The following is an 18,390-nucleotide window of genomic DNA, read 5'->3' as shown; positions in this document are numbered from 1 at the left end:
AAATGCCATGAACATGGGCATTTATTCAGAGACTGCCCAGAAAATAGTATGGAAGGGAAGGCGAAAACTGCTGAGGATAAGAATCATGAGGGTTTCACCAAGGTTGGGAGAAAAGGGAAAGGTGGTAAACATCCACAAAAGAAGATGAATGAGGATAGACAGTCAAGACACAATCGGTTCAAAATCTTAGAGGAAGAAGAGGGGAACAAGGAAACAGTCCAGGATAAGGAAAACTTAATCAATGAAAAGGAAAAGGAAGCTGACATGGAGGGCATCACGGTAGACAACCAGCAAAAGGATGAGCCACCAAGCTATATGGAGATAAGCAGGGACCAGGAGATGACTCCAAGTGAAGTGGGAACAGAGGACTATGAACTACAGGAGATTCTGGATAAGGAAAATCTGGATCTAGAAAAATTTCTGGAACAAGGGACAACCATAGGAGTGGACTCCCTGCCAAAAGAAGATTATGATAGGGTACAACAGCTCTTTCTATGGAGATCACAAGCGAAGGGAGTTGGGGTCCAAAGAAATCATGAAAGTCAAGAGCATAGTGGGGTTGTAATGATGGAAAATGTACAGGCACAATCTTCAAAGAACTCAGGAAGGAAAAGAGGAAGGAAAAATAGAATGAGTTGCTCAAAAAATGTGGGAAACTACTAATTAACTCAGGTAAGATGAAAGATCTTACCAGCTGCTTCTTTACTAACCTTTCTTAATGAAGTTCACAACCTGGAATATTAGAAGCATACGAAATAAAAGGAAACAAAGGACTCTCAGTAACAGAATCAAAGAAGAAAAACCATACATGATTTTTATTCAGGAGACAAAATGTTCGATGGAGAAGATTAGAGAAATTCATAAGAAGTGGCTAATCAGATATGAGTATCTAGAGGTTAAGGAAAACAACTCAGCAGGGGGGATTCTCATGATGTGGGTTCCACAGAAATTTGGGATCCTGGATGCTGAACCATCCAGAAACTATCTTTCTATGGTTTGTTAACCTATAGGTGACAAGGAAGTATATTTATGGACCACAAAAGCAAGCAGACAAACTCAAGCTTCTCATCTCCCTTGAGAATCTCAGAGCAAGACACCCCAATATGCCCTAGATTGTTGCAGGAGATTTCAATATGATAAGATCCCTCTCAGAGAAAAAAGGGGGTATTAGACAGTTAGGAAGAGATTCCTTTGCCTTCCAGAATTTTATAATGAACATGGGGCTAGTGGACACTAAAACAATAAATGGAACCTTCACCTGGAACAACAAGAGGGGAGGGGCTTTTCAAGTTGCCTCCAAACTTGATAGATTTATTATTTCAGAGGACCTCCTTCTCACAGGCCCAACCATGACAACTTCTATTTTTCCCTTTGGAGGATCAGATCACTGGCCTGTACAGCTGGAAGCCACCTTTATGGGCACACCAAGAAATAGACCTTTCAGGTTTGAAAATGCATGGCTATCTCATCCTGAATTCACCAGTAATATTGGAAAATGGTGGAGAGAGGATTTGAACATTCAAGGCACTAAAATGTTCATGCTCAATCAGAGACTCAAATACATCAAATCCAAACTTAAAGAATGGAATAAAAAGGAATTTGGGGATATCTTCAAGGCCAAAAGAGAAGTTGAGCAGAAGCTCCAAGAGATCAACCAGATAAACATCACAGAGGGCTTTACCGAGGAGCGGCGAAAGCTTACTGACTCTTTGCAGGAAGAATGGGAAGAGCGATGCTTGCAAGAGGAAATTTTCTAGCGGCAGAAATCAAGGATACAATGGATTAGGGAGGGAGAAAGGAATACAATTTTTTTTCATAAATCCACCATGGCTCACAGGGCACACAACAGAATCACCAAGCTCAAAGATTCTCAAGGGATAGAGCTTGTCTCTCACAATGATATGGAATCAATCCTTGTACAACACTTCCTCAATATAGCAGAGGAACCTCTGGAGGACAGATCCAGGTTCAATGAAAAATTCACTCAATATATCCCTTAGCTGGTCACCAGACAGGATAACCACAATATTAACAGGCCAGTATCAGAAGAGGAGGTCAGTGGAGTGATCAATGAAATGAAAAATGGAAAAGCCCCAGGCCCAGATGGGTTCAATGTAGACTTTTTCAAAGCCTATTGGGAAACAGTCCATATTCTTGAGGTTGGGGAAGACTCAAGAAAATCTAAAAAGGTTCTAAAGGCTCTTAATACTTCCTTCATAACTTTGATTCCAAAATAGGAAAATGCCATGAATCCGGATGGTTTTAGACCCATAGCCTTATGTAATGTGGTGTACAAAATCATTTCCAAAGTGATAGCCAATAGACTCAAGCCTCTTCTACCTTCTCTCATCTTAGAGGAGCAAACAGGCTATGTGGAAGGAAGGCAAATCCTCAACAACATCATCCAAGCACATGAGGTGGTACACTCTCTCAAAAGCAACAAAAAATCTGGTATGATCACTCAGTTGGACCTAGCAAAAGCCTATGACAAGCTAAGTCAGTCTTATATAAGAGCAACTCTAAGGGCCTATGGCTTCGACCAAAATTGGATAAGATGGGTTATGGCACTCGTCACCACAACCAGTTTTTCTATATTGCTTAATGGGGTTCCATCAAGAACCTTCACACCTTCAAGAGGTCTCAGACAGGGAGATCTGCTTTCACCTTTTGGCTGCGTTCTCATGATGGAAGGGCTAGGTAGAGCGTTCAAAATGGAAAATGTAGAAGGATTAATCCAGGGTATCAAACTCACCTTAGATGGAGCGACAAACACACATCAACAATTTGTGGATGATACTATGCTACAAGGTATACCCACAGTTAGGGAAGCCAGAGAGATCAAAAACATCTTGAATGACTTTGCTATGGCAGCAGGCACAGAGGTAAGCCTCAACAATTCCAAAGTTTTTTTCTTTAACACCAACATTGCTATTCAGAGAAGTATTACTAGAATTCTTGGGTTTCAAAGGGATCACCTACCTTCCAAGTATCTAGGCATACCGCTTACTAAAAAACCTTTGGGCAAGGGGGTGTGGGGAACAATAATTAACAAACTTCAGGACAAGGTCAGGAAGTGGACACACAAATCTCTAAATTTGGCAGGGCACCTTGTGCTCACACTAGGAGTCTTGCAGGCAATTCCCATTTTCATGTTCTCATCTCTTCCTGCTCCTAAAAGTATTATGCAACAGATTAGAAGTATACAAAGGGATTTTCTCTGGGGTAGAGGTGAAGAGAAAAAAAAGTGGGCTTTAGTAGCCTGGGACAAGATTTGCAAGCCTAAAAGCCATGGTGGCTTGGGGCTTCATGACATTGAAACCCTCAGTTGAGTTTCATGAGCCAAACTTTGGTGGAGATGGATTAATGAGTCGGTTGCTTCCTGGGCTAAGCTTTGGAAACAAAAATATGCCAAGTATTGGCAGGAGAAGGGCCACATTAGAATGTTAGGGCAAATCAGGGGCTTCCATATTTGGAATTTGGCCTGGGAGAATACAAGTATTGTTTAGCAACATAGATTATGGGAAATTCGAGCAGGGAATCTAGAAATATTTTGGGAGGACAACTGGAAACAAGAACCCAACCTATATAGGGATGAATTAGCAGCTCTCAAGAGAGACACAGATAACAAAGGGCTGATTATGGTTAAAGACTTTTGGGACCAGGATAGGAATATTGGAAAATGGAGGAATTGGAAGGATCTAGGCTACAGTGATGAGAGCCCTTTGAAGGTCCTGGCAAGAGCCCTCACCCAGGAGCTAGAGCATAGAAGGATTCTGGTATCCTCCTTATCTAACCAATTAAGATGGGGAAGAAAGCCGAAGGCAACTTTAACCTCAAAGAAGCTAAACAGGAAGTAACAAGTTTTAACTATCCGAATCCTAATCAAGTCTGGAAGAAACTATGGTAAAGCCCCCACTGGATGAAAATAAAGTTATTCATCTGACTAGTGGATCAAAGGAAAATATTAACCTGGGAGAATTTCAAAGAGAAAGGATTTATTGGTCCCTCCCATTGTTACCTTTGTGGTTCTCAAGAGGAGAAGATGGAGCACCTTCTCAACCTCTGACCTTACACATCAAATGTTTGGGATTGGGTGGCTTCAATCTTTAGGCAAACAGATAGGGATAGTCTCATCATTTCCAACACTTTGAAGAATTGGCGGGTAAACTTATCAAAGAATGAAATTATTAATAAAGCCTGGATTCTGGTTCCAGGCTTTGTTATCTGGAATGTCTGGAAAGAGCGCAACAATTGGATCTTCAAAAACAGAGCAAGCGAGCCCCAACACATAATTGCCCAAATTTTGAGGCAGCTCAAAGACACAGTAAGAAGTCTGTTGAGAAATCTTCCTAAGGATCCGCCTCTGCCCCAAGAGGCGAGCATTATTCTGCATTTGGGTCTCCAGTCTATAAACCCATAGGGCTTAATCAAGGGAGTAAGCCAAATAAATGCAAATATTAATATTTGGAAACCTCCTCCTCATGGCTTTCTAAAGGTTAATATAGACAGAGCTTCTAAAGGCAATCCAGGGTTAGTTGGATTTGGAGGTGCTATAAGAGATGAAAAGGGTCAAATAAAGAAGATATTCCATGGCCACTTGGGTAAGGCCACTAACAACATGGTGGAGCTCATGGCACTAGAACAATGCTTGGAAATTTTGTTAGATTCAAATTCGCATAATGTCATCATTGAAGCAGACTCTGAACTGATAATTAGAGCGGCCAAGAAAATATGTAATGGTACTTCTCCAGATAAAGTATCGAAGAATTGGAGGCTTTTGCAGGTCTTTCACCGTATCCACTCCCACCTGCAAACCTTAAAAACTGTCAGCTTTGTCCATGTGAAGAGGAAAGCTAACATGTTAGCGGATCGCTTGGTGAACGAAGGAGTCACCAGTTTGGATAGGGATTCCTAGTATGATTGGGATCTGGTACCCCCAGGCAAACTGGTGGAGGACTATCTCTGTCAGGAGGACAAAGATATAGAGCTATGGATTCACAGGAAAGACTGAGGAGGTCCAGGAGACAGGCGGGTAGACAGGGCATCCTAAACTTCCTACCCTCTTTGCATATGGGTCATAATCCACAGCTCTATATTCCTTCGAATGTGTGGCAAGAGGATCGACGATGGAAGTATCACAGGTTTGATCGTCCATGGAACAAAACATTATGTGGAAATTTTGATGGTGTTTTGGGTTTGACAGAGATTTTGGGAGGATGGCAGAAGAACCGTCTGATGCACGAGATCAATGACTACCGATGGGAGAAAGAGTGCACTAGTTATTCCGCAAGTCGTTGTTTTCTTAAACCACAAGTGGTTTATCGGACGGGGGCTAAGTGGTATCTGGTTTTTTTGAGGGAGACTCTGATGCCACTCTTCGATCGACACGTAGCAGAGAGAGGTGAGAGAATACCACTCTCATCGGGTGGTTATCCCTTGCGCAACTTGTCCACCCGATATCGCCATAAACCGTTGGATCCTCATTGGGAGATCAATGGTGTAGGTTTAATCGTGCAAATTGGCTTGGTGTTTCGGACCCGAAAAAAGTGCAGAGGGCTGGCATAAAGTTTTTGTCAGGTCCATAAGAAAGGTTTAGGTGTGGGTCTGATGTGGGCCCATAATCCGTGCGTGTTCATTGGATCCTGGCTAGTTGGAACGTACGGTTTGCGGCTCTACAAGCTTACTAGAATATTTAGTTGGTCTTTTTAGTAGTCTTGAGGACCCCCACTTGTAACTGTTTTTTTAGAGCCTGGGTTCTTTCGATGCTAAAATGCATGACTAGATGGTCTACTGCTTGCATTTCTTGTTAGGGCTTTGCATGGTTTTGGATGCATGGTTCGGTTCTTAGTCTGCACAGTTGCCTGTGGAACTCTCATGGGGTTGGTGCGTCTACTTGTAAATTATGTATTATTCACTAGATCAATAGAAGGTCCTACTCTTACCTGATCAAAAAAATAAAAAAAAAAACTTTATGTCCAATGGAAAATTATCATCTAGCATCTTTAAAAAGTTTTTAAATTTCAATTGTTTGATATATATATATATATATAAATTTTAACATATAGAATTTCATCTAAATATTTTAGAATATTAAATTTTAATTAAAAAATGTATAATTATTTTATTAATATTTTTTAGTTTAAATGTTTTAGAATAGTAAAATTTAATTATTAAATGGAAAAATATTATTTTTATTTACATATAATAAAATTAATATTTTTTTAGATAAGTATGAAATATTGCTAAATAAATCAAGTAAAAAAAACTAATAATTAGAAGTAATGAATGAAATGTTAGTTTTATAACATTCTTAGAATTTTTAAGTAACTGATTTGAAAAAGTTGCAAAAAGTAAAGTAAAATGCAATTTTGTTTATTAATTTAAAAGTAAAGACAATAATATTTTTATGTTAAAATTTTAAAATATTTGAGAAATAAAATTATATTAACAAATAATTAAAAATAATAATTACTTTTAATTATTAATAAATTTTATTAATAAAATTAATTTTATTTCATATTTCAAATAATTTATTTTTCACCAATATTATGGTAATTAAGTAAATTAAAATAACACAAAAATAAACAGTGATATACTACCAATACCTTCATAAATACAAAAAAACAGTGATATACCACCCACCCAATACCATTTATTTTATATATAAATGCAAATAAAAGTGATATACCACCCAATAGCGCTTGTTTTATATATCGGCAGATTTCGTATCCATCAATGTCAATATAAAAAAGCTGGTACTCTTCCAATTGTAGCACTAAAAATAGCTTTAATAACTTTTCACATTCAAGTTGGCAAATGACACTGCCAAATTCCAATGTCAGTACTGGTCATAAGCCCGAAAAATTCGCACACCACAAATTTTTTGAGCACTCTTCATAGGGCCAAAAATTTGCCCAACCCATATTTTCACGCTTACGAGGAGTACAATGACCAATCAACCTTGGAAAAGGAACCCTCAAATCGGTTTGTAGTTTCGGATTATCCAACGTATTCGTGATTGTTAACGTTTTCAAATCTGAAAAAATTTACTTATATATTTATGATTTTTTTGGGTTAGATTTGGCTTTTTGTGGCCAAGTGTTTATTCTTCTTTTATTTTGCATCTTTTATTTATTTTTATTTTTTTAAGTGGGTAGAATTTTTTAAATTTCAAAATATTAATTTACAACCATGAATATAATTATATAATTAAATTATAATAATATTTTAATTATTCATATTATTATTTACTATAAAAAATTGATATATAAATTAAATATATATAATTGAATTAAAATTATAAAATACTATTTCATATGAATACTAAAATTTATGGTTAGTTTGATCTATAAGAATTTGAACATTCAATCCGTAACATCCATGGAATACTTGTTAGGTTATTGCAGTTACTTTTAGTTATTTTACTTTTTGTTTTATAAACTTAATGATTCGTGGCTTAAAAGGTTTGATGAAGCATCGTTAGAAAAACAATTAATTAATGGAAGACAATTAAATTCAAGAAAGATTTTCTTTTTCAAAAAAAAGAAAAAAGTGTAAAAACCACAAGACAGTTGGGACAAATATGAGGGATCTCTCTTTTTTCCTCTAGGGAAGACAAGGAAAAACACACACTCAAAGGGGGGAGATAGAAAGACAGAAGAGAGAGATTGGACAGAGAACCTTGTACAACAATGGTAAGGAGGCAAGATGCTGCGAGATGAAGGTGCTCTTGTGCTGAGCTCTGGACCAGTGGAACTCTTGGACGAACCCTGGAAGGGTGAAATTATGGATTAGGTGTAGGTGGTCATGATGTTGGGAATTGTTTAAGCTAAGGCTTAGTCCCATTACTAACTAGTTGGAAGAAACTCGAGGGAGAGACTGGACGTCATTTCCAGTCTGACTATTAGGTGGTGAGATCTTCCTAGTAAATTCTCATAACAAGAAAATTTCTGACAAATAAGTAATCTGAGAAATTATTTCATTACTTCTTCTTATTGGATGTTTGAACCTAAGCTCTTGGTGGGTTTTCATTATGTACAGTGATTGAATGGAAAACTTTGTTATTGATACTTGAAGGTTTTTATGGTTTTTGGGAAGAAAAATAAACACCCTATGCTTTAGAGTAGGTGTAATTTATAATCAAAACAAAAAATAATAAAAGAGAATTTGTAATTGAATGTGGACTACCAGTTAATAAGGTGAGAAGTTTTAAGGCCTGAAGGCTCGACTTACGGAAAACAGTAGTGAAAATATCTGACTCAAAGTATTTTCCAAAATGTTTAATCTGGCAAAGGATTAACTCTTGTAGAGGAAGGACCTTGTTAACTAGGACAAGAAAAAATTCTAAGGGTTGGCTCTACGAGCAAGGAAAAACCTAGGACCCACTTAGTTATAATACAAAAGGAAAAAAGGAAAGTGAAACAAAGAGGAGGGAGTCTTGTTCATTATACAAAAGTAAGAACACTCTAACCATATATAGATTGTTTCGCATGAAAATACATTCTATAATAAACACCATATGGTCCGAAAAGGAAAAATTATAACTCTGTACAAAGATTTAGTTATCCTAGATTTAACAGAAGGTGAAAGCGAATGAAAACATTGAAAATTTATATAACAGTAAGGTTTCCCTTTCCTCTTCATAATCAAAAATGTGTAACTCAAAATACATGCATGAGCTATAACATCGACACAAGGAATTGAATGCTTAAAATTAAACTCTTTATTCCTCATAAATGCATTCTAGAATCGAAACAACCAGGTTAAAGCCCATGGTGCTCCATTGGACACATTTAGTGTGTCTTCAAAATAATACATTACATTAAACAAAAAAGGGACCCAAAATTTAATTAAATAGATCAGTCTTAGTGAGTCTTAGAAGGATAGGAAGGAGAGGAATTAAGGGGGTTGTTGACTTTGAACTCACTAACGGAAGTGATTGTGCATCAGGGGGTTGTTAAGACTCATCTATTTATACTATTTCTTTATACAATACCATGGTCTATGGAACATGGGAGAATCCAAAATTGTACCAAAAATAAGGGGCTAAGGCCCCTTTGACTCTATCTAACTGCACGCTCCTAACGGAAGTGAGTGCACATTGTTCTATGATCTTTAGTTCATCAACGTCCCCCTAATGTAGCGCATGAAGAGACTCGAGCGGTAGCACGGCAAGGTTCAACCCCATATATTTTACTACGTGAAGCACTGTGTGATGCTCATCCCACTCCACATGGACTAACCCTTCAGGCAAATGAAAGACTTTGACATATTGCGGCCAGTCAATCTCTAATACTACACTCCTTCCCTGTGTTAGGCTCGCTTGTGTGCCGCTTGCCTTCCTGACATCTGCCTGAATTATGTTGGCCTGGATCTGCAGCTTGCGTAGATCCTTCTGGACACTCCCAAGCGTCTACATCTATTGCGGCTCGAATTGTTAAAACACCTCTGTCATTATGTTCCGAATTTTGTCGTCGATCTCATCGCAATCGCCCTCCGTCAGCACCATGGGATCAACAATGTGCATCTGCTTATCAAACTTCTCTTTCTTTCACTGCCCACCTTTTGGTTCCTCCACACATCTCTTCAGGATGAAAGGTGTGGTCTGCTCCTCACTGCCACCTCCTCCTTGCTCTGACAGCTCTTTCGCATCAGTGTGGTGGGAAGAAAACTTCTCACTTTCCTATGCATCCTTTTGTTCTATCTCTACCCACGCTTAGGCAGCGTGCTCCTCCTCTGTATGGCCCTTCTCTACAGCTACCATAGCAGCCTCCTTCCTATTTTTCTGAGCCAATGTGCACACAAATTTCTGAGCGCACCCTTCTACTTCTACGACGTATAGCTTTCTATGCATATGCTTTTTATTGCATCTAACTCTATAGGCATGCACCATTCCTACGGCCAAAGACATTTATTCTCAGGGTCTTTGCATGCTTTGATCGACACCCTATGAAAATTGGCTTCGAATTCTGCACAAGCTGATAGTTGCGTGTACATGGTCGGAGACAACCTTGCCTACTGGTTAGCCACCATGTGCATGTCCATATCCATCAAAAACCAAAATATATTTCCATCCTTAACACACTCTGGATCTTTTGAGGCCCATAAAGAGGCAAACCACGCTTCCTCGGGTAATTCTTCTTTGTGCAAAGGAAATTGGCTATCCTTCGGTAACCTCCTAGCAACCAAAACAAGTGACAACAATAGCCAGGCATAATGAAATGGCTTGCTCTCCTCCTGAGCCTCTCCATAGTGCGCAAGGAACTCCTGACATAGATACTTGGCCTAGTTTTACTGAACCCCCTTCGCACACTGAGATGCGAGTGATATGACCGGCCCCGAAACTTCATCCGTGCGACTTTTTTTCATTACTTTGCCTGCTAGAATCTGGGCATCCAACTATATTGTCGGGTCTGATATGGACGTGATAGAGTACCCTCGCTACTTTTTTTATCAGACCAAACTCCTTCTTCATCTTATCTTCCAACTCTTTCTCTCTAGTTTTTCCTCCAAACTCTCTGGCAGGGTTCACCCCTTTGTAAGGTAACTTAGTGATCTTGTGGATCAACATGTCGATGATAGGGATAGGCTCTCCTAGCCATATGCACACATACTGCACTAGTGTGAGGAGATGGTGCACACAAATCATATTAATAGGGGAACGATGATAATGCAGCATTAAGAATAGATTGAACAACCTTCACTGCTCAACACTGTGGACCCATTTCATGGGCTCAAAAATTGTAATCCCTGTATCCTCATAGTAGATTTTCTTCATATACTTGTGAGTCTTCAAGTGCGGATAATTTGTATGGCCTGCGAGGTACCAATCTTCCATTTTAAGCAACAAAATGCCTACCAGCCTAGGACCCTCGAACACAACCTGTTCAGGTAGCAAAGGTGTCGAAACTAAAAATTTCCCTATATCGGGATCCTTCGTGACTTTATTTTTTCCCTTCCATGGAGGAATATAATTAGGCAGCCTCAACATATGGTCCACCCCTTCGACATGAAAATCCTCGATACCTTGGAATTCTTCCTCTTCTAGGTCCATTAGCTTTCCAGTTGCTTATCCTTTTTCTGCTTCGCCAGTGTCTCATATGAATCCTCAGTGACATGCACACAGGCACCGGTTTCTTTCTTTTTTTCTTGCTAGTAGGTTTCTTTTCTTTAGCCATAGTTTGTTTCAGCCTAGGAAACCTCAACACTGTGGGCAAGGCAGGCATAACCTCCATACTAGACACTTCCTTTCCTAGCATGTCGGACACAATGGCTTCCAAACTCAAGGCTTCAATAGGGTTAGTGGCAGTCATTCTTTCCATAAATAACTCTTGGGCTATTTAAGAACAGTTCGTGAGGGACAAAAGTTCTTCCTAGAACGCTCGGCTCATATGCGTTAGACAGCAAAAGGCTCCAACACTCAGAATGCAAAGTGTTCTCTGTTGGACTGGCACACATAATTTATAGTGGTATTTGAATTCAAATCCGATCATCCTCGTGCCAAATTATGATAATAAATGTTGTTTTGGCGGCATATCTTCAAATATTTTTTTCTTAATTGCTGCCTCCCTACTCCTCTTAACCATTTTTTGGCCATTAAATCATGAATATTAACTCCAACGATCATTTTCCTACTAGGTTGTGCAGTACCTTCCCATATGTCACAGGTTCCTGAGTGCAACTTCATTTGTTGCATCCTTATCACTCTTCGCGTAGCCTGCTTGCTGCTTTGTCCACCAAACTGGGTAGTTTAGTTTAGAGTCCCATGCTCCCTTGCAACTGCCTGGAACACTAAGACTATTGTGTTTCCATATAGTCATTGTGCAGGATCCCCCGTATACAACTTCAACCTGCTCCCATTCACTTTTCTCAGGAAGGGTTCCCTATTCATCCTCGCGAGCTGAACTGTGCCACCATCTGTAATTCCCTTGACAAGATATGGCCCTAACCAATGAATTTGGAATTTATCTATAATTTTAGTGAACTTTATATCATATAACATTACAAGAACGTTTACCTTGAATGTGCGAACCTTGATATGGTGATCATGCCGTGATTTTTTGCATTTCTTCTGTAATTGTTGATGGAATCGTGTCAAAAATTGGTCTTCTTCGAGCTCCATGAGCTGCACGAGTTATTCTTCTAGGACCTCGCGAGCCGCCATATCTGTTAAAGCTTCTATGCGTAGACTAGGCACAATGTATTCCATCAGAATTATGGCTTCGACCACATATACTAATTTGAATGATGTTTGTCGTCTCAGATTCTTACAAGTAGTGTTATAAGCCCATAGCATTGCAGGTATGTGTACGTCCCAATCATTTCGCTGCACGTTACAGATCTTTGTCAATGCGTTCTCCAAAATTTTCTTAAATTCTTCGACAATCCCATTTAACTACGGGTGATATGGTGTATGCTTTCGATGGTAGGCCTGGAATTCATCAGTCAATGCACTGATCGTTTCATTCAAAAAGTGCGTACCAATGTCACTTATCAACACTTTCAGGCATCCAAACCTTTTTAAGACATATTCAAACAAGAATTTTTCTATCGTAGCCATACAATACTTGACGGTCTATGCTTCCGCCCATCTAGTTAGATATCTCGTCGCAGTGATAATGTAGCACACAGCTATTTTATTTCCAAGGTGTTGAATTGGCCCAACAAAATCAATCACTCACTTCTAAAATGCCTACAAAGATACCTAAGGATGTAGTGGTAGCTCATCCCTTCGTGATGATGTGCCAGATCATTGACATGCATCACACGCCTTACAGTATGCCTTGGAATCGTTGTGCAAAGTTGGCCACCATAAACCTGCGCGGAAAGTTTTTTGTGCAGTTGCTTTTCCTGCATAATGGCGTCCCGTAGCACCCCATGAGCTTCGATGAGAATGCTATCATGATCAAATTCCGACACATATCTCCACAATATTTCATCTGTACCCATTTTGTACAAATGTCCCGCAATGACTGAAAAGTCGACTACGGACACTACTAGTTCTTTCTTCTGTTGATCAGTATTCCCTTCAGGCACCATCCTTGTAGTTAAGAAGGGAATAATGTCTGCAAAACAGTCATCCACTACACGCACCGCAAAGCACTGCGCATCTGGCAACCCTTCCTCCAAATTATTGGGTTCTTCGCTTGTTTCAATTCGCGATAGATGGTCAAGTCCATTATTCAACCACCCTGGCTTTACAATGACTTCAAAGTCATACTCCTAAAATAATAATAGCCATCTACAAATCTTCCCCACCAACAAAGGCTTGTTGACTAGGTATTTTAAGGCAGAATGATCTGTATACATGTTGAAATCTCCTCCTAACAGATAATTCCTGAATTTTTGCAGCACGTAGACCATGGCCAACCCTTCGTGCTCAGTCATTGAATAATTTTTCCTGGCCTTAGATAAATTACTTCTTGCGAACATTATAGGATGGTCCATTTTTGCTTCACCGACTTATGTTAGCATTGCACCTAGCGCAATGCAAGAAGCATCCACATGTACATGAAACTCCTTCCAATCGGGAAACACCAAGATTGGTGTAGTTACCATCTTTTCTCTTAACACATCCAAACTACGCTGACATTCTTCATCCCAACAGAATGTCGCATCCTTCTTTAGTAGTTTTTCCATGGGCATGGTAATTTGAACATAAGATTTTATAAATTTTCTATAGTATCCCGTATGTCCCAGTGTCGTGCGCAGTTGCTTAACATTCCTAGGGGCCTCCAAGTTCACAATTACCACAATATTTGTAGGTTCCACCATCAGTCCTTGCCTGCACACAACATGACCCAGCAAGATTCCAAAAGGAACACAAAATATTCATTTCTTCAAATTCAACACTATCTAGTATTGACGACATGTATCTAACATAAGGCACAAACATGCTGCATGGCACTTCACCAGACCAAACACTGTCCAGTCAGCAAAGTACACTTCGAGGAACTTATGAATGAATTCCTTGAGCGCTTCTATGACTACGTGGGAAAATATTGTAGGTGTGTTCTTTAATCCAAATGGCATAATAGTGTACTGAAAACAACCCCACTCCGTCGCGAAGTTCTTTTTACTTCTATCCTCTGGCACGATCTTGATTTGATGATACCTCGAAAACCAATCATTAAAGGAATATGCCTCCTATCCTCCCACATTGTCTAACACTTCATTAGTAAATGGCATTGGAAATGGATCATGAACACATGCATCATTAAGCTTCCGCAAATATACGCAAATCCTTATTTCTCCCTTTTTCTTCTTCTCCTAGACCACCATTAGACTTGCGCAATCAGACTCTTCAACAGGTTCTATGATGCCTACCTCCAACATTTTATCCAGCTCTTGGCAAACCTTTTGTGGGGCCATCTGATCAGTTAAAAAGTAGGCAGGTTGGAATTATCATAGGCATTTTAAGGATTTCGGGTGCTAAACAACAAGAGCGTTAATTTACCAAATGGACCCGAAATCCCTTTTAGCAGTGCTTTATTTTTGTTTCAGATCCGTATGAACAGTTATCGTCAGGACGAGTTGATAAAGATTTTTGCGATCTGATGACTCCAAAGGATTTCGGGCGATTAAAAAGCTCGAGGGTTATCTCCGATATCAGACCCGAAAATGTTTAGAGAGCTGGAAAATCTTAATTTTGAGTCTGTTTAAGAAGTTAAAGGGTTAGCATCATGGCTACCCGAGATTACCTTTTATCTGTTGGATTCGCTCATGGTTGATCGAATGGTTGATCAATCTTTTGGCTATGTTTGGAATTGTTTGTGGGCCATTGGCATGGTTATCGAGTTTTCTTTTAACATTAATATTATAACTAATATTAATATTAATATTTATGAAAAATATTAAAAACATTTGGTAGTAAAAATACTATTAATAAGTTTTAATTTACAATTTTTTTTTTTTTTAATAGTGGAATCGGTAATAGGGGCAGCCTCGCGACTCACATTACACGGGGTCGATTCTGACCACTACCTCGATAACCACTGGGAGTTGTGCCCGCCCCTTTATACAGCTCTAGGGTAAGTCCCGGGGATTTGAACTTGTGACCTTTAGTATGGAGCCCGCCTTTCTAACGAACTTCACCGCATTGTGATTACCAACTCGCCTACCCCCGTGGGGCTAATTTACAATATTATTCATTATTATTATATTTTCATATTAATATTAATTATTTTAGTATTAATATAATTCACATTAACAACATTAAATATAAATAAAATTTTAATATTTAGTTTTAATATTATTTATGAATATGAATATGAATATTAATATAAATATTAATATGAAAATTAATTATAGATTATAGATTATAATATAAAATATAAATTTAAGTTATTTTAATTTTAATTTATTTAATGTGGTAATTTTAAATTATTTTAATTTTGTGTTATTTTAATTTATTAATAATATTAATATTAATACTAATAAATATTGTTATTATGAATATCATTAACATTAATAACATTAAATATGTATAAAATTTTAAAATAAAGTTTTAATATTATTTATTAATATTAATATTAATATTAATTTTAATAATAATATTAATTAATATGAATGTGAATATTAATATTAGTTTTAGTATTATTAATATTTATGTCAATATGAAAGTCAACCATGGTCAATGATGGCCAACCATGTTTATTTTAGGATTTATAATATTCATTCAAACATCACATTGTGAAAAAGATTGTCTCAATATGAAAATAAACCATGGTCAACCATCGTCGACCATGGTCAACCATGGTCAATAATCATGGTCACACTGTAACAAAGATTGTCTCTTGGTCCAACAACAATAGCCATCCATGGTCAACCATGGTCCAACGTCAATTGTGACAAATATTGTCTCAATATGAAAATCAACCATGGTCAATCATAGTCTAACGTTGCATTTTGACAAGGATTATCTCAATATGAAAATAAATCACGAATAACCATGGTCGAATGTCGCATTGTGACAAAGATTGTGTCAATATGAAAATCAACCATAGTCAACAATGGTCGACCATGTTTATTTTGTGGTTTCTAATATTCATCTTAGACTTTATATACCTAGAGTATATAATATTATGCCCTTAGATTTGATATTATTCCCTTGGGTATATAATCCTCTTAGTTTTTAGTATTAATTTCTTTTGTTTATTAGTCACTAGGGTTTATAATATTAATCCCTTGGGTTTATTAATCTAAGGGTCCATATTCCTAGGGTATAATATTATTCATATGGTTTATAATATTAATACTAGGATTTAATATAAATCCATTGGGTTTATAATCATGGTCAATCATGGTCGACCATGGCCCAATGGCACATTGTGACAAAGGCTGTCTTGATATGAAAATCAACCATCGCCAAGCATTGTCATTCACGGTGAACCATGGTCCAATGTCACATTATAACAACGATTGTCTCAATATGAAAATCAATCATTGTCAACCATATTCAATCATAGCCAATCATGTTCAACCATGGTCAAATGTTGCATTGTGACAAAGATTGTCTCAAAATGAAAATCAATCATGGTAAAACATGGTAAATATGAAAATCAGATCAACCATGGTTAAACGTCACATTGTGACAAAAAATGTCTCAATATCGAAATCAACCATCGTCAACCATTATCAACCATGCTCTAATGTCACATTGTGATAAAGATTTCCTCAATATCAAAATCAACCATGGTAAATCATGGTCAAAGATCATCAATATTCATGCTTACGGTATGACAAAGATTGTCTCATAGTACAACGTCACATTATCACAACCATGGTCATCCATGGCCAACTATGGTTAACCATGGTCCAACATCGCACTCTGACACAGATTGTCAATATGAAAATCAACCATGGTCAACCATGCTCCAACGTCACGTTGTGACAAGGATTCTATTTATAGGAAAATCATGGCCAACCATGGTCCAATGCCACATTCTGAAAAATATTGTCTCAATATGAACATCAATCATGGTCAACATGATCAACCATGCTTGTTTTAGGATTTATGATATTTATCTTAGGGATTATATACCTTGGGTTTACAATATTAATCCTTTGGTTTTTTTATGCTTTTAGTATTAATCCATGTCTCACCATGAAAATAAATCATGTTTATTTTAGTCTTTGTAATATTTATATTTGGGTTTACGAATGTTGGGTTTAGAATATTAGTCCCTTGGGTTTAATATTATTCCCTTGGGTTCACAATCCCTTGGGGTTTTAGTATTAGTCCCTTGCGTTTAATATTATTCCCTTGGGTTCACAATCCCTTGGGGTTTTAGTATTAATCCCTTGGGTTAATTATTCATTTGGGTTTATAATATCAATCCCTTGGGTTTATTATTTCCTTAGGTTTATATTATCGACCATGGCTAAACATCACATTGTGACATAAATTGTCTCAATATCGAAATCAGCCATCGTTAACCATCATCAACCATTATCAACCATGCTCTAATGTCACATTGTGATAAAGATTTCCTCAATATCAAAATCAACCATGGTATATCATGGTCAAAGATCATCAATAGTCATGGTTACAATATGATAGATATTGTCTCATAGTACAACATCACATTGTCACAACCATGGTCATCCATGGCCAACTATGGTTAACCATGGTCCAACATCGCACTCTGACACAGATTGTCAATATGAAAATCAACCATGGTAAACCATGCTCCAATGTCACGTTGTGACAAGGATTCTCTTTATATGAAAATCATGGTCAACCGTGGTCCAATGCCACATTCTAAAAAATATTGTCTCAATATGAACATCAATCATGGTCAACATGATCAACCATGTTTGTTTTAGGGTTTATGATATTTATCTTAGGGATTATATACCTTGGGTTTACAATATTAATCCTTTGGTTTTTTTATGCTTTTAGTATTAATCCATGTCTCACCATGAAAATAAATCATGTTTATTTTAGTTTTTGTAATATTTATATTTGGGTTTACGAATGTTGGGTTTATAATATTAGTCCCTTGGGTTTAATATTATTCCCTTGGGTTCACAATCCCTTGGGGTTTTAGTATTAATCCCTTGGGTTTATTATTCATTTGGGTTTATAATATCAATCCCTTGGGTTTATTATTCACTTAGGTTTATATTATCAATCATGGTCAACCATGGTTGAATGTCACGTTGTGACAAGGATTGTGTCACCATCAAAATAAATCATGTTTAATTTAGTGTTTGTAGTATTTATATTTGGGTTTACCAATGTTGTGTTTATAATATTAATCCAATGGTTGAATGTCGCATTTTGACAAAGATTGTCTCACCATGTTTATTTTAGTGTTTTTAATATTTATATTTGGGTTTACCATATTAGTCCAATGGTTGAATGTCCCATTTTGACAAATATTGTCT

Source organism: Pinus tabuliformis, chromosome 7 (assembly GCF_031772625.1).
Source record: "Pinus tabuliformis cultivar Carrire ecotype Pingquan chromosome 7, CPIR1, whole genome shotgun sequence".
Classification (NCBI taxonomy): Eukaryota; Viridiplantae; Streptophyta; class Pinopsida; order Pinales; family Pinaceae; genus Pinus; species Pinus tabuliformis.
The sequence above is the reverse complement of the archived record's forward strand: the minus strand, read 5'-3'. Positions refer to the sequence as shown.